The sequence below is a fragment of the Rhinoderma darwinii genome (genome assembly GCF_050947455.1).
Source record: "Rhinoderma darwinii isolate aRhiDar2 chromosome 1 unlocalized genomic scaffold, aRhiDar2.hap1 SUPER_1_unloc_12, whole genome shotgun sequence".
Lineage (NCBI taxonomy): Eukaryota > Metazoa > Chordata > Amphibia > Anura > Rhinodermatidae > Rhinoderma > Rhinoderma darwinii.
This window is the reverse complement of record NW_027461648.1, coordinates 274,560-292,265: the sequence shown is the minus strand read 5'-3', so window position 1 is coordinate 292,265 and position 17,706 is coordinate 274,560. Positions and strand designations below refer to the sequence as shown.

Here is a 17,706-nt window from a genome sequence, read left to right as displayed (position 1 = left end):
TATATAGGTGTTACCTGTCAGTGTAACCCTGCCTGTAATGATAATGAGATGACTGCTGAGAAACGATCTCTACAGAATAGGAAGGATCAGTCTATTATGAATGGTGGATTCTGTATTATCTATATATATATATATATATATATATATATATAGATGTTACCTGTCAGTGTAATCCTGCCTGTGATGAGATGAGTGCTGAGAAATGATCTCTACAGAACAGGAAGGGTCAGTCCATTATGAATGGTGGATTCTGTATTATCTATATATAGATGTTACCTGTCAGTGTAATCCTGCCTGTGATGAGATGAGTGCTGAGAAATGATCTCTACAGAACAGGAAGGGTCAGTCTATTATGAATGGTGGATTCTTTGTTATCTACATATATAGATGTTACCTGTCAGTGTAATCCTGCCTGTGATGATAATGAGATGACTGCTGAGAACTGTAAGGAGCAGTCTACTATGAGACTCATTGGCCAGAGGGCAAACTGCAAGATTAGATAAAGACAAAAAAATAATATAAAAAAAACCACCAAAAAATCATAAAAAATATGTTTAACAGAAACTTGATTTGTACAATAGATCATTTTCTGATGACACATTCTCTGTAAGTGGTTGAGCTGAGCTTTCCTAGATCTCGGCCTAGAGTGCCGCTGTTAATCGCAGCCGCTGCCCCCTAAAATCTGATGCTAAGCCTAGTGCATGACCGGATTCAGAGAACGCCTTGTAGAGAACTTCTATGTGCAGTCACAGCTCCCTCAGGTGCTGCACTATGTATAATACAGTGTCTGACGTGTTACTGTAATGTAGAACTAAGGAGGGACCCCATCTTAAAGAGAACAGAAAGGAGAAGACCTTTTCTCTCCTCAGTAGATGTTGACTCGCTCATTTCTGTGACGCTATCTAATCATAGTGGACAGCCTCACAGCGATGCAAAAGACCTGCAGGAAATGTCTCAAAATCAGCAGGTTTTCTGCATCGCTGTGAAGCGGTCCGCTCTGATTGGACAGCGTCACAGCAAAAAGTGAGGCAACGCCTACTGAGGAGAGATGGTGTCTCCTCTTTGTACCTTTAATTACAACACGCATATGTTAGGTGCAAAACGGAGTAAGGGCTGTAGTGGAACAACATGGAGGGGGGCAAAAAAGAAAAAGACAGCGTTGGAATCTGGAGGACGCCAAGTATAAGGGGAGGAATGTGGTTAAAAAAACACAGCAGGTCCTGCTTAATAAACCACGGAGTTCACTTTCTAAATTCATTATTACTGACCTCTGGTAACACCTCCTGGAATTTCCTCCTCCACTTCACTCTTACACGGTTGATCGACCCTTACCCGCTCTTCTTCTTCTTCCTCCACTTTAATATTAGTCACATCTTCCCCCTGATTTCACATATGTAACAATTCAGTACAATACAGCAGAGAGTGTGAAGAATCTAACAGATCAACATAAGAAACCACCAAACTCTATGACCCCATCTATGACCGTTAGGGATGCACGATGCCTCGAAACTTCCATACTGTTTCGATACCGTTATGTCATGTATTTCGATACTTAGCTCTGCGGCCGCACAGCTCAGTATAGTAACACATGAATGTATGAGAGCGGGGCTCCGGCTGTGTGATAGTCATTGCTCCGCTCCTGAGTCCTGACAAGTGCGCGGGGTCAGGATGATGCGATGCGGCCAGCGCCGCACTAATGATTGCCGGCACTGAAGACAGAACATGGCGGGCGCGCTGCAAAACACCCCCATGTTCTGTCTTCAGTGTCTGCACCGCCGCTTATTATAGTGCAGCGCCGGCCGCATCACCTCATGCTGACCGCGCTCTCACTTATTGTCAGGAGCGGGGCAATGGTTGTATTACACATCCACAGCCCCCCTCTATAACGGCGGAGATCAGAGAAACCTCTCATCTCCGCCGCTATTTCCCTGAATGCTGCGATCACAGCGGACTGCAGCATTCAGGAGAAAGGGAGATGCCCCTTGGATCGCATCGCAGGAATCCCTGTTACGCGATTGAGGGACATACCATATATGGGCAGACAGCCCAGGGTCCATTGAAGGACCCCAGGGCTGTCCTACCATATTTCTTGTTGTTAGGGCATATTGAGGTATGTCCTAACAGCTGCCTGTGTACTATCAGTGCACAGGCTAATATACTGGTATGTAGATATATGCCTGTGTACTATCAGTATACAGATATCTGCCTGTGTACTATCAGTATATAGATATTTGCCTGTGTATTATCAGTATATAGATATATGCCTGTGTACTATCAGTATATAGATATATGCCTGTGTGCTATCAGTATATAGATATATGCCTGTGTACTATCAGTATATAGATATATGCCTGTGTACTATCAGTATATAGATATATGCCTGTGTACTATCAGTATATAGATATATGCCTGTGTACTATCAGTATATAGATATATGCCTGTGTACTATCAGTATATAGATATATGCCTGTGTGCTATCAGTATATAGATATATGCCTGTGTGCTATCAGTATATAGATATATACCTGTGTACTATCAGTATATAGATATATGCCTGTGTACTATCAGTGTATAGATATATGCCTGTGTACTATCAGTGTATAGATATATGCCTGTGTACTATCAGTGTATAGATATATGCCTGTGTGCTATCAGTATATAGATATATGCCTGTGTACTATCAGTGTATAGATATATGTCTGTGTACTATCAGTATATAGATATATGCCTGTGTACTATCAGTATATAGATATATGCCTGTGTGCTATCAGTATATAGATATATGCCTGTGTGCTATCAGTATATAGATATATGCCTGTGTACTATCAGTATATAGATATATGCCTGTGTACTATCAGTGAATAGCTGTATGCCTGTGTACTATCAGTATATAGATATATGCCTGTGTACTATCAGCATATAGATATATGCCTGTGTACTATCAGTGTATAGATATATGCCTGTGTGCTATCAGTATATAGATATATGCCTGTGTACTATCAGTGTATAGATATATGTCTGTGTACTATCAGTATATAGATATATGCCTGTGTACTATCAGTATATAGATATATGCCTGTGTGCTATCAGTATATAGATATATGCCTGTGTGCTATCAGTATATAGATATATGCCTGTGTACTATCAGTATATAGATATATGCCTGTGTACTATCAGTGAATAGCTGTATGCCTGTGTACTATCAGTATATAGATATATGCCTGTGTACTATCAGCATATAGATATATGCCTGTGTACTATCAGTGTATAGATATATGTCTGTGTACTATCAGTATATAGATATATGCCTGTGTACTATCAGTATATAGATATATGCCTGTGTGCTATCAGTGTATAGATATATGCCTGTGTGCTATCAGTATATAGATGTATGCCTGTGTACTATCAGTATATAGATATATGCCTGTGTACTATCAGTATATAGATATATGCCTGTGTACTATCAGTATATAGATATATGCCTGTGTGCTATCAGTGTATAGATATATGCCTGTGTGCTATCAGTATATAGATGTATGCCTGTGTACTATCAGTATATAGATATATGCCTGTGTACTATCAGTATATAGATATATGCCTGTGTACTATCAGTATATAGATATATGCCTGTGTACTATCAGTATATAGATATATGCCTGTGTGCTATCAGTATATAGATATATGCCTGTGTGCTATCAGTATATAGATATATGCCTGTGTACTATCAGTATATAGATATATGCCTGTGTGCTATCAGTATATAGATATATGCCTGTGTACTATCAGTATATAGATATATGCCTGTGTACTATCAGTGTATAGATATATGCCTGTGTGCTATCAGTGTATAGATATATGCCTGTGTGCTATCAGTATATAGATATATGCCTGTGTGCTATCAGTATATAGATATATGCCTGTGTACTATCAGTATATAGATATATGCCTGTGTACTATCAGTATATAGATATATGCCTGTGTATTATCAGTGTATAGATATATGCCTGTGTACTATCAGTGTATAGATATATGCCTGTGTACTATCTGTATATAGATATATGCCTGTGTACTATCAGTATATAGATATATGCCTGTGTGCTATCAGTGTATAGCTATATGCCTGTGTACTATCAGTGTATAGATATATGCCTGTGTACTATCAGTATATAGATATATGCCTGTGTACTATCAGTATATAGATATATGCCTGTGTGCTATCAGTATATAGATATATTGCTGTGTGCTATCAGTATATAGATATATGCCTGTGTGCTATTAGTATATAGATATATGCCTGTGTACTATCAGTATATAGATATATGCCTGTGTACTATCAGTATATAGATATATGCCTGTGTACTATCAGTATATAGATATATGCCTGTGTACTATCAGTATATAGATATATGCCTGTGTACTATCAGTATATAGATATATGCCTGTGTGCTATCAGTATATAGATATATGCCTGTGTGCTATCAGTGTATAGATATATGCCTGTGTACTATCAGTATATAGATATATGCCTGTGTGCTATCAGTATATAGATATATGCCTGTGTACTATCAGTATATAGATAAATGCCTGTGTACTATCAGTATATAGATATATGCCTGTGTACTATCAGTATATAGATATATGCCTGTGTGCTATCAGTGTATAGATATATGCCTGTGTATTATCAGTGTATAGATATATGCCTGTGTACTATCAGTATATAGATATATGCCTGTGTACTATCAGTATATAGATATATGCCTGTGTACTATCAGTGTATAGATATATGCCTGTGTACTATTAGTATATAGATATATTGCTGTGTACTATCAGTATATAGATATATGCCTGTGTGCTATCAGTATATAGATATATGCCTGTGTACTATCAGTATATAGATATATGCCTGTGTGCTATCAGTATATAGATATATGCCTGTGTACTATCAGTATATAGATATATGCCTGTGTACTATCAGTTTATAGATATATGCCTGTGTGCTATCAGTGTATAGATATAGGCCTGTGTACTATCAGTGTATAGATATATGCCTGTGTACTATCACTATATAGATATATGCCTGTGTACTATCAGTATATAGATATATGCCTGTGTACTATCAGTATATAGATATATGCCTGTGTACTATCAGTATATAGATATATGCCTGTGTACTATCAGTATATAGATATATGCCTGTGTGCTATCAGTATATAGATATATGCCTGTGTGCTATCAGTATATAGATATATGCCTGTGTGCTATCAGTATATAGATATATGCCTGTGTACTATCAGTATATAGATATATGCCTGTGTACTATCAGTATATATAGATATATGCCTTTGTACTATCAGTATATAGATATATGCCTGTGTGCTATCAGTATATAGATGTATGCCTGTGTGCTATCAGTATATAGATGTATGCCTGTGTGCTATCAGTATATAGATATATGCCTGTGTACTATCAGTATATAGATATATGCCTGTGTACTATCAGTATATAGATATCTGCCTGTGTACTAGCAGTATATAGATGTGAGGGATTTTATATTTCCGATGATTGCGCGGTGTGAGGGGGTTTATATTTCCGGTGATTGCGCGGTGTGGGGGGTTTTATATTTCCGGTGATTGCGCGGTGTGGGGGGTTTTATATTTCCGGTGATTGCGCGGTGTGGGGGGTTTTATATTTCCGGTGATTGCGCGGTGTGAGGGATTTATATTTCCGGTGATTGCGCGGTGTGAGGGGGTTTATATTTCCGGTGATTGCGCGGTGTGAGGGGTTTTATATTTCCGGTGATTGCCCGGTGTGAGGGGTTTTATATTTCCGGTGATTGCGCGGTGTGAGGGGGTTTATATTTCCGGTGATTGCGCCGTGTGAGGGGTTTTATAATTCCGGTGATTGCGTGGTGTGAGGGGTTTTATATTTCCGGTGATTGCGCGGTGTGAGGGGTTTATATTTCCGGTGATTGCGCGGTGTGAGGGGTTTTATATTTCCGGTGATTGTGCGGTGGGAGAGGTTTTATATTTCCGGTGATTGCGCGGTGTGAGGGGTTTTATATTTCCGGTGATTGCGCGGTGTGAGGGGTTTATATTTCCGTGATTGCGCGGTGTGGGGGGGCTTTTATATTTCCGGTGATTGCGCGATGTGGGGGGGGGGGTTATATTTCCTGTGATTGCGCGGTGTGAAGGGTTTATATTTCCGGTGATTGCGCGGTGTGAGGCGTTTTATATTTCCGGTGATTGCGCGGTGTGAGGGGTTTTATATTTCCGGTGATTGCGCGGTGTGGGGGGGGTTTATATTTCCGGTGATTGCGCGGTGTGAGGGCTTTTATATTTCCGGTGATTGCGCGATGTGGGGGGGGGGGGTTTATATTTCCGGTGATTGCGCGGTGTGAGGGGTTTATATTTCCGGTGATTGTGCGGTGTGACGGGTTTTAGATTTCCGGTGATTGCGCGGTGTGAGGGGTTTATATTTCCGGTGATTGCGCGGTGTGGGGGGGGTTTATATTTCCGGTGATTGCGCGGTGTGAGGGCTTTTATATTTCCGGTGATTGCGCGATGTGGGGGGGGGTTTATATTTCCGGTGATTGCGCGGTGTGAGGGGTTTATATTTCCGGTGATTGCGCGGTGTGAGGGGTTTTATATTTCCGGTGATTGCGCGGTGGGAGGGGTTTTATATTTCCGGTGATTGCGTGGTGGGGGGGGGGGTTTATATTTCCGGTGATTGCGCGGTGTGAGGGCTTTTATATTTCCGGTGATTGCGCGATGTGGGGGGGGGGTTTATATTTCCGGTGATTGCGCGGTGTGAAGGGTTTATATTTCTGGTGATTGCGCGGTGTGAGGGGTTTTATATTTCCGGTGATTGCGCGGTGTGAGGGGTTGTATATTTACGGTGATTGCGCGGTGTGAGGGTTTTATATTTCCGGTTGCGCGGTGTGAGGGGTTTATATTTCCGGTGATTGCGCGGTGTGTGGGGGGTTTTATATTTCCGGTGTTTGCGCGGTGTGGGGGGGTTTTATATTTCCGGTGATTGCACGGTGTGGGGGGGTTTTATATTTCCGGTGATTGCGCGGTGTGAGGGGTTTATATTCCCGGTGATTGCACGGTGTGGGGGGAGGTTTATATTTCCGGTGATTGCGCGGTGTGAGGGGTTTATATTTCCGGTGATTGCGCGGTGTGAGGGGGTTTTATATTTCCGGTGATTGCGTGGTGTGGGGGGTTTTATATTTCCGGTGATTGCGCGGTGTGGGGGGTTTTATATTTCCGGTGATTGCGCGGTGTGAGGGGGTTTATATTTCCGGTGATTGCGCCGTGTGAGGGGTTTTATATTTCCGGTGATTGCGTGGTGTGAGGGGTTTTATATTTCCGGTGATTGCGCGGTGTGAGGGGTTTTATATTTCCGGTGATTGCGCGGTGTGAGGGGTTTATATTTCCGTGATTGCGCGGTGTGGGGGGGGGGGTTTATATTTCCGGTGATTGCGCGGTGTGAGGGCTTTTATATTTCCGGTGATTGCGCGATGTGGGGGGGGGGTTTATATTTCCTGTGATTGCGCGGTGTGAAGGGTTTATATTTCCGGTGATTGCGCGGTGTGAGGCGTTTTATATTTCCGGTGATTGCGCGGTGTGAGGGGTTTTATATTTCCGGTGATTGCGCGGTGTGAGGGGTTTTATATTTCCGGTGATTGCGCGGTGTGAGGGCTTTTATATTTCCGGTGATTGCGCGATGTGGGGGGGGGGTTTATATTTCCGGTGATTGCGCGGTGTGAGGGGTTTATATTTCCGGTGATTGTGCGGTGTGACGGGTTTTAGATTTCCGGTGATTGCGCGGTGTGAGGGGTTTATATTTCCGGTGATTGCGCGGTGTGGGGGGTTTATATTTCTGGTGATTGCGCGGTGTGAGGGATTTTATATTTCCGGTGATTGCGCGATGTGGGGGGGGGGTTTATATTTCCGGTGATTGCGCGGTGTGAGGGGTTTATATTTCCGGTGATTGTGCGGTGTGACGGGTTTTATATTTCCGGTGATTGAGCGGTGTGAGGGGTTTTATATTTCCGGTGATTGCGCGGTGTGGGGGGGGGGGGGGTTATATTTCCGGTGATTGCGCGGTGTGGGGGGTTTTATATTTCCGGTGATTGTGCGGTGTGACGGGTTTTATATTTCCGGTGATTGAGCGGTGTGAGGGGTTTTATATTTCCGGTGATTGCGCAGTGTGAGGGGTTTTATATTTCCGGTGATTGCGCGGTGTGAGGGGGTTTATATTTCCGGTGATTGCGCGGTGTGAGGGGTTTTATATTTCCGGTGATTGCGTGGTGTGAGGGGTTTATATTTCCGGTGATTGCGCGGTGTGAGGGGTTTTATATTTCCGGTGATTGCGCGGTGGGAGGGGTTTTATATTTCCGGTGATTGCGCGGTGTGAGGGGTTTTATATTTCCGGTGATTGCGGGGTGTGGAGGGGTTTATATTTCCGGTGATTGCGCGGTGTGAGGGGTTTTATATTTCCGGTGATTGCGCGGTGTGGGGGGTTTATATTTCCGGTGATTGCGCGGCGTGGGGGGGGGGTTATATTTCCGGTGATTGCGCGGTGTGGGGGGTTTTATATTTCCGGTGATTGTGCGGTGTGACGGGTTTTATATTTCCGGTGATTGAGCGGTGTGAGGGGTTTTATATTTCCGGTGATTGCGCAGTGTGAGGGGTTTTATATTTCCGGTGATTGCGCTGTGTGAGGGGGTTTATATTTCCGGTGATTGCGCGGTGTGAGGGGGTTTATATTTCCGGTGATTGCGTGGTGTGAGGGGTTTATATTTCCGGTGATTGCGCGGTGTGAGGGGTTTTATATTTCCGGTGATTGCGCGGTGGGAGGGGATTTATATTTCCGGTGATTGCGCGGTGTAAAGGGGTTTTATATTTCCGGTGATTGCGCGGAGTGGGGGGTTTATATTTCCGGTGATTGCGCGGTGTGAGGGCTTTTATATTTCCGGTGATTGCGCGATGTGGGGGGGGTTTATATTTCCGGTGATTGCGCGGTGTGAAGGGTTTATATTTCCGGTGATTGCGCGGTGTGAGGCGCTTTATATTTCCGGTGATTGCGCGGTGTGAGGGGTTTTATATTTCCGGTGATTGCGCGGTGTGGGGGGGTTTTATATTTCCGGTGATTGCGCGGTGTGGGGGGCGGGTTTATATTTCCGGTGATTGCGCGGTGTGAGGGGTTTATATTTCCGGTGATTGCGCTGTGTGACGGGTTTTATATTTCCGGTGATTGAGCGGTGTGAGGGGTTTATATTTCCGGTGATTGCGCGGTGTGGGGGGGGGGGGGGTCTATATTTCCGGTGATTGCGCGGTGTGAGGGGTTTTATATTTCCGGTGATTGCGCGGTGTGAGGGGTTTATATTTCCGGTGATTGCGCGGTGTGGGGGGGTTTATATTTCCGGTGATTGCGCGGTGTGAGGGGTTTTATATTTCCGGTGATTGCGCGGTGTGAGGGGTTTATATTTCCGTGATTGCGCGGTGTGAGGGGTTTATATTTCCGGTGATTGCTCGGTGTGGAGGGGTTTATATTTCCGGTGATTGCGCGGTGTGAGGGGTTTATATTTCCGTGATTGCGCGGTGTGGGGGGGGGTTTCTATTTCCGGTGATTGCGCGGTGTGAAGGGTTTCTATTTCCGGTGATTGCGCGGTGTGGGGGGTTTTATATTTCCGGTGATTGCGCGGTGTGGGGGGTTTTATATTTCCGGTGATTGCGCGGTGTGAGGGATTTATATTTCCGGTGATTGCGCGGTGTGAGGGGGTTTATATTTCCGGTGATTGCGCGGTGTGAGGGGTTTTATATTTCCGGTGATTGCCCGGTGTGAGGGGTTTTATATTTCCGGTGATTGCGCGGTGTGAGGGGGTTTATATTTCCGGTGATTGCGCCGTGTGAGGGGTTTTATATTTCCGGTGATTGCGTGGTGTGAGGGGTTTTATATTTCCGGTGATTGCGCGGTGTGAGGGGTTTATATTTCCGGTGATTGCGCGGTGTGAGGGGTTTTATATTTCCGGTGATTGTGCGGTGGGAGAGGTTTTATATTTCCGGTGATTGCGCGGTGTGAGGGGTTTTATATTTCCGGTGATTGCGCGGTGTGAGGGGTTTATATTTCCGTGATTGCGCGGTGTGGGGGGGCTTTTATATTTCCGGTGATTGCGCGATGTGGGGGGGGGGTTATATTTCCTGTGATTGCGCGGTGTGAAGGGTTTATATTTCCGGTGATTGCGCGGTGTGAGGCGTTTTATATTTCCGGTGATTGCGCGGTGTGAGGGGTTTTATATTTCCGGTGATTGCGCGGTGTGGGGGGGGTTTATATTTCCGGTGATTGCGCGGTGTGAGGGCTTTTATATTTCCGGTGATTGCGCGATGTGGGGGGGGGTTTATATTTCCGGTGATTGCGCGGTGTGAGGGGTTTATATTTCCGGTGATTGTGCGGTGTGACGGGTTTTAGATTTCCGGTGATTGCGCGGTGTGAGGGGTTTATATTTCCGGTGATTGCGCGGTGTGGGGGGGGTTTATATTTCCGGTGATTGCGCGGTGTGAGGGCTTTTATATTTCCGGTGATTGCGCGATGTGGGGGGGGTTTATATTTCCGGTGATTGCGCGGTGTGAGGGGTTTATATTTCCGGTGATTGCGCGGTGTGAGGGGTTTTATATTTCCGGTGATTGCGCGGTGGGAGGGGTTTTATATTTCCGGTGATTGCGTGGTGGGGGGGGGGTTTATATTTCCGGTGATTGCGCGGTGTGAGGGCTTTTATATTTCCGGTGATTGCGCGATGTGGGGGGGGGGTTTATATTTCCGGTGATTGCGCGGTGTGAAGGGTTTATATTTCTGGTGATTGCGCGGTGTGAGGGGTTTTATATTTCCGGTGATTGCGCGGTGTGAGGGGTTGTATATTTACGGTGATTGCGCGGTGTGAGGGTTTTATATTTCCGGTTGCGCGGTGTGAGGGGTTTATATTTCCGGTGATTGCGCGGTGTGTGGGGGGTTTTATATTTCCGGTGTTTGCGCGGTGTGGGGGGGTTTTATATTTCCGGTGATTGCACGGTGTGGGGGGGTTTTATATTTCCGGTGATTGCGCGGTGTGAGGGGTTTATATTCCCGGTGATTGCACGGTGTGGGGGGAGGTTTATATTTCCGGTGATTGCGCGGTGTGAGGGGTTTATATTTCCGGTGATTGCGCGGTGTGAGGGGGTTTTATATTTCCGGTGATTGCGTGGTGTGGGGGGTTTTATATTTCCGGTGATTGCGCGGTGTGGGGGGTTTTATATTTCCGGTGATTGCGCGGTGTGAGGGGGTTTATATTTCCAGTGATTGCGCCGTGTGAGGGGTTTTATATTTCCGGTGATTGCGTGGTGTGAGGGGTTTTATATTTCCGGTGATTGCGCGGTGTGAGGGGTTTATATTTCCGGTGATTGCGCGGTGTAAGGGGTTTTATATTTCCGGTGATTGTGCGGTGGGAGGGGTTTTATATTTCCGGTGATTGCGCGGTGTGAGGGGTTTTATATTTCCGGTGATTGCGCGGTGTGAGGGGTTTATATTTCCGTGATTGCGCGGTGTGGGGGGGGGGGTTTATATTTCCGGTGATTGCGCGGTGTGAGGGCTTTTATATTTCCGGTGATTGCGCGATGTGGGGGGGGGGGTTTATATTTCCTGTGATTGCGCGGTGTGAAGGGTTTATATTTCCGGTGATTGCGCGGTGTGAGGCGTTTTATATTTCCGGTGATTGCGCGGTGTGAGGGGTTTTATATTTCCGGTGATTGCGCGGTGTGAGGGGTTTTATATTTCCGGTGATTGCGCGGTGTGAGGGCTTTTATATTTCCGGTGATTGCGCGATGTGGGGGGGGGGTTTATATTTCCGGTGATTGCGCGGTGTGAGGGGTTTATATTTCCGGTGATTGTGCGGTGTGACGGGTTTTAGATTTCCGGTGATTGCGCGGTGTGAGGGGTTTATATTTCCGGTGATTGCGCGGTGTGGGGGGTTTATATTTCTGGTGATTGCGCGGTGTGAGGGATTTTATATTTCCGGTGATTGCGCGATGTGGGGGGGGGGGGTTTATATTTCCGGTGATTGCGCGGTGTGAGGGGTTTATATTTCCGGTGATTGTGCGGTGTGACGGGTTTTATATTTCCGGTGATTGAGCGGTGTGAGGGGTTTTATATTTCCGGTGATTGCGCGGTGTGGGGGGGGGGGGTTATATTTCCGGTGATTGCGCGGTGTGGGGGGTTTTATATTTCCGGTGATTGTGCGGTGTGACGGGTTTTATATTTCCGGTGATTGAGCGGTGTGAGGGGTTTTATATTTCCGGTGATTGCGCAGTGTGAGGGGTTTTATATTTCCGGTGATTGCGCGGTGTGAGGGGGTTTATATTTCCGGTGATTGCGCGGTGTGAGGGGTTTTATATTTCCGGTGATTGCGTGGTGTGAGGGGTTTATATTTCCGGTGATTGCGCGGTGTGAGGGGTTTTATATTTCCGGTGATTGCGCGGTGGGAGGGGTTTTATATTTCCGGTGATTGCGCGGTGTGAGGGGTTTTATATTTCCGGTGATTGCGGGGTGTGGAGGGGTTTATATTTCCGGTGATTGCGCGGTGTGAGGGGTTTTATATTTCCGGTGATTGCGCGGTGTGGGGGGTTTATATTTCCGGTGATTGCGCGGCGTGGGGGGGGGTTATATTTCCGGTGATTGCGCGGTGTGGGGGGTTTTATATTTCCGGTGATTGTGCGGTGTGAGGGGTTTATATTTCCGGTGATTGCGCAGTGTGAGGGGTTTATATTTCCGGTGATTGCGCGGTGTGAGGGGTTTTATATTTCCGGTGATTGAGCGGTGTGAGGGGTTTTATATTTCCGGTGATTGCGCAGTGTGAGGGGTTTTATATTTCCGGTGATTGCGCTGTGTGAGGGGGTTTATATTTCCGGTGATTGCGCGGTGTGAGGGGGTTTATATTTCCGGTGATTGCGTGGTGTGAGGGGTTTATATTTCCGGTGATTGCGCGGTGTGAGGGGTTTTATATTTCCGGTGATTGCGCGGTGGGAGGGGATTTATATTTCCGGTGATTGCGCGGTGTAAAGGGGTTTTATATTTCCGGTGATTGCGCGGAGTGGGGGGTTTATATTTCCGGTGATTGCGCGGTGTGAGGGCTTTTATATTTCCGGTGATTGCGCGATGTGGGGGGGGTTTATATTTCCGGTGATTGCGCGGTGTGAAGGGTTTATATTTCCGGTGATTGCGCGGTGTGAGGCGCTTTATATTTCCGGTGATTGCGCGGTGTGAGGGGTTTTATATTTCCGGTGATTGCGCGGTGTGGGGGGGTTTTATATTTCCGGTGATTGCGCGGTGTGGGGGGCGGGTTTATATTTCCGGTGATTGCGCGGTGTGAGGGGTTTATATTTCCGGTGATTGCGCTGTGTGACGGGTTTTATATTTCCGGTGATTGAGCGGTGTGAGGGGTTTATATTTCCGGTGATTGCGCGGTGTGGGGGGGGGGTCTATATTTCCGGTGATTGCGCGGTGTGAGGGGTTTTATATTTCCGGTGATTGCGCGGTGTGAGGGGTTTATATTTCCGGTGATTGCGCGGTGTGGGGGGGGTTTATATTTCCGGTGATTGCGCGGTGTGAGGGGTTTTATATTTCCGGTGATTGCGCGGTGTGAGGGGTTTATATTTCCGTGATTGCGCGGTGTGAGGGGTTTATATTTCCGGTGATTGCTCGGTGTGGAGGGGTTTATATTTCCGGTGATTGCGCGGTGTGAGGGGTTTATATTTCCGTGATTGCGCGGTGTGGGGGGGGGTTTCTATTTCCGGTGATTGCGCGGTGTGAAGGGTTTCTATTTCCGGTGATTGCGCGGTGTGAGGGGTTTTATATTTCCGGTGATTGCGCAGTGTGGGGGGTTTATATTTCCGGTGATTGCGTGGTGTGAGAGGTTTATATTTCCGGTGATTGCGCGGTGTGAGGGGTTTAATATTTCCGGTGATTGCGCGGTGTGAGGGGGTTTTATATTTCCGGTGATTGCGTGGTGTGAGGGGTTTTATATTTCCGGTGATTGCGCGGTGTGAGGGGGTTTTATATTTCTGGTGATTGCGCGGTGTGAGGGGTTTTATATTTCCGGTGATTGCTCGGTGTGAGGGGTTTTATATTTCCGGTGATGGCGCGGTGTGAGGGGTTTTATATTTCCGGTGATTGCGCGGTGTGAGGGGTTTATATTTCCGGTGATTGCGCGGTGTGGGGGGGGGGGTTATATTTCCAGTGATTGCGCAGTGTGGGTGGGTTTTATATTTCCGGTGATTGCGCGGTGTGAGGGGGTTTATATTTCCGGTGATTGCGCGGTGTGAGGGGTTTTATATTTCCGGTGATTGCGCGGTGTGGGGGTGTATATTTCCGGAGATTACACACCACTGCTCTCAAAGGCTATCATGGTGCACAGCAAGACGGCAATGGAGGATGGACTGGAGGTCTATTAGTCTCTTATAAATGGTGGATCCTGTGTTATCTATATATAGGGGTTATCTGTCAGTGTAGTCCTGCCTGTGATTTCCACAATTCCAAAACGTTTCCTCCTTGGTGTTGCAATTTTAATGTTGAGGATATAGGTGTAACCCGTCAGTGTAATCCTGCCTGTGATGATAAAGAGATGACTGCTGAGAAGCGATCTCTAAAGAACAGGAAGGATCAGTCTCTTATAAATGGTGGATCCTGTGTTATCTATATATAGGGGTTACCTGTCAGTGTAATCCTGCCTGTGATGATACTGAGATGACTGCTGAGAAGTGATCTCTACAGAACAGGAAGGATCAGTCTCTTATAAATGGTGGATCCTGTGTTATCTATATATAGGGGTTACCGGTCAGTGTAATCCTGCCTGAGATGATAATGAGGCGAGTGCTGAGAAGCGATTTCTACAATAGGGTTGTCACAATACCAGAATTTGGACTTCGATACCGATACCTCGTGTAGAATTACAATTTGAGATACCAAAACGATACTTTGCTAACAATAATAATAAATAAAAAAAACGCCCAAAAATAAAAAGTCCTTCTACTTTCTGATTTGAGCCTCATGGTCTTATGAATTTTGAACCTCCATTAATAGTAATTAATCCCATTATGTAGCTCACAGTCATAATGGGCAACATTGAGTTAATGTGTGAGAGAAGGTGTATGGGCAGCACAGTAGAACAAAAACCTCCAGGGCATAAGGGTGCCGGCCTCCAGGGATCCGACTTGTAAATCCCCAATGGTATACAAATGTAAGGAGAAAGAGGCAGCCTAGAGTGCTGCCTCTTTCTCCTTACATGAGTTAATGTGTGAGGTACATGATGGGATTAATTACTACTAATATGAGGCACGTCGAGGTTTAAAATTCATAAGACTCTGTGCCTCACATTAATAATTCCCCCCTTCATTTTCCGCACATAACGGCAACATTGGGGTTAAAAATGTTTTCCTCTTTATGTAATCCTGCCTGTGATGAAAGTGAGATGACTGCTGAGAAGTGATCTCTACAGAACTGCAAGTGTCAGTCTATTGTGAATGGTGGATCCTGTGCAGGGCCGATCTTAGGGGTGCGCAAGCACACAGGGCGCTGCCCCCTCCAAGCATGTAGGGGGCGCCACTGGGCTCTGCCTCTACTCTGTGCTCTTCTCTTAGTTACACACATGGAGTAAATAGAGCCGAGGAGCAAGAGAAAAGGAGGAAGCTCCGCCCACAGCCTGTCCTGCAAGAAACCTGTGATCCTGTCAGCAAGGAGAGATGGTGAGAATCTATGTGTCTCTGTGTGTGTATACAGTATATGTCTCTGTGTTTGTATATGTATATGTTACAGTGTGTGTGTGTATGTGTGTGTATACAGTATGTGTATATGTTACAGTGTGTGTGTGTGTGTGTGTGTGTGTGTGTGTGTGTGTGTGTATACAGTATGTGTATATGTTACAGTGTGTGTGTGTGTGTGTGTGTGTGTGTATACAGTATGTGTATATGTTACAGTGTGTGTGTGTGTGTGTGTGTCTCTGTGTGTGTGTATACAGTATGTGTATATGTGTGTGTGTGTGTGTGTGTGTGTGTGTGTGTGTGTGTGTGTATGTGTGTGCGCGCGCCTGTATGTGTTTATGTCTCTTTGTAAAAGTGTGTGTTCAATATTAAAGTAGAACAGATAAAATGAAGATATCTGTGCTGCGTCCTATATACCCTGCTGCCCCTATATACCCTGCTGCCCCTTATATACCCTGCTGCCCCTTATATACCCTGCTGCCCCTTATATACCCTGCTGCCCCTTATATACCCTGCTGCCCCCTATATACCCTGCTGCTCCTTATATAACCTGCTTCCCCTTATATACCCTGCTTCCCCTTATATACCCTGCTTCCCCTTATATACTCAGCTGCCCCTAATATATATGCCTCTGTGTGTGGGTGAGTTTATATGTGTCTGTGGGTATAGTTATCATCTACGACATTATCTGTACTCAGAGAGTTATCAGTGTGTTATCAGTGGTGTTACATTTGACAGCAGGTAACACTACTACATTATCTGTATTCAGAGGGTTATCACTGTGTTATTAGCGGTGATGCATAGGACTGCAGGTAACATCTACAACATTATCTGTACTCAGAGAGTTATCACTGTGTGTTATCTGTGGTGTTACATAGGATTGTAGATAACTCTGAGTACAGATAATGTAGTAGATGTTACCTGCAGTCCTATGTAACACCACAGATAACACAGTGATAACTCTCTGAGAACAGATAATGTAGTAGCGTTACCTGCAGTCCTAAGTAACACAACAGATAAAATTCAGTGATAACGGAGTACAGATAATGTAGTGGATGTTATCACTGTATTATCTGTTGTGTTACATAGGACTGCATGCGAAATCTGCTACATTATCTGTACTGGGTATATATGGGTCTGTTTGTGAATGTGTCTTTGTGCCTTTTATGTATTTGTATATGTTCCTGTCTGTGTATTTATCTGCCGGTGTGTGTGTGTGTGTGTGTGTGTGTGTGTGTGTGTGTGTGTGTGTGTGTGTGTGTGTACGTCTACATATTTACCTGTATGCATATATTCCAGATGTGTGTATGTATAATTGCCTGTATGCCTAAATATCTGTCTCTATGTATGCACAGTATATATGTTCCAGTATGTGCGTGTCTATATATGTGGTTCATATTTGGTTTGTGTAGGGGGCGGCAACAGGGAGTCCCGCACAGGGCGCCATCCAACCTAAGGCCAGTCCTGATCATGTGATATCTATATATAGGTGTTACCTGTCAGTGTAATCCTGCCTGTAATGATAATGAGATGTCTGCTGAGAATTGATCTCTACAGAACAGGAAGGATAATTCTACTATAAGGGTATGTGCACACACACTATTTACGTCCGTAATTGACGGACGTATTTCGGCCGCAAGTACCGGACCGAACACAGTGCAGTGAGCCGGGCTCCTAGCATCATACTTATGTACGATGCTAGGAGTCCCTGCCTCTCCGTGGAACTACTGTCCCGTACTGAAAACATGATTACAGTACGGGACAGTTGTCCTGCAGCGAGGCAGGGACTCCTAGCATCGTACATAAGTATGATGCTAGGAGCCCGGCTCCCTGCACTGTGTTCGGTCCGGTACTTGCGGCCGAAATACGTCCGTCAATTACGGACGTAAATAGTGTGTGTGCACATACCCTAAGACTC

The 17,706-nt window shown here is 45.7% G+C and overlaps 2 protein-coding genes across 3 annotated transcripts in view; one reads left to right on the top strand and one right to left on the bottom strand.

Annotated features, from left to right (window-relative positions):
• Positions 1 to 1,344, bottom strand: part of LOC142669030 (uncharacterized) — a 51,574-nt gene extending 50,230 nt beyond the window's left edge. Inside the window, exons 1-2 of the mRNA XM_075847088.1 lie at positions 1,269 to 1,344; positions 395 to 487 (exon numbers count right to left, since the gene is read on the bottom strand). The gene's annotated coding sequence lies outside the window, so the exon portion shown is untranslated. The remainder of the gene's footprint in view (positions 1 to 394; positions 488 to 1,268) is intronic.
• The window catches only part of LOC142669034 (gastrula zinc finger protein XlCGF66.1-like), a 351,749-nt gene that overhangs the window by 92,737 nt on the left and 241,306 nt on the right, over positions 1 to 17,706 (top strand). The window lies entirely within an intron of this gene.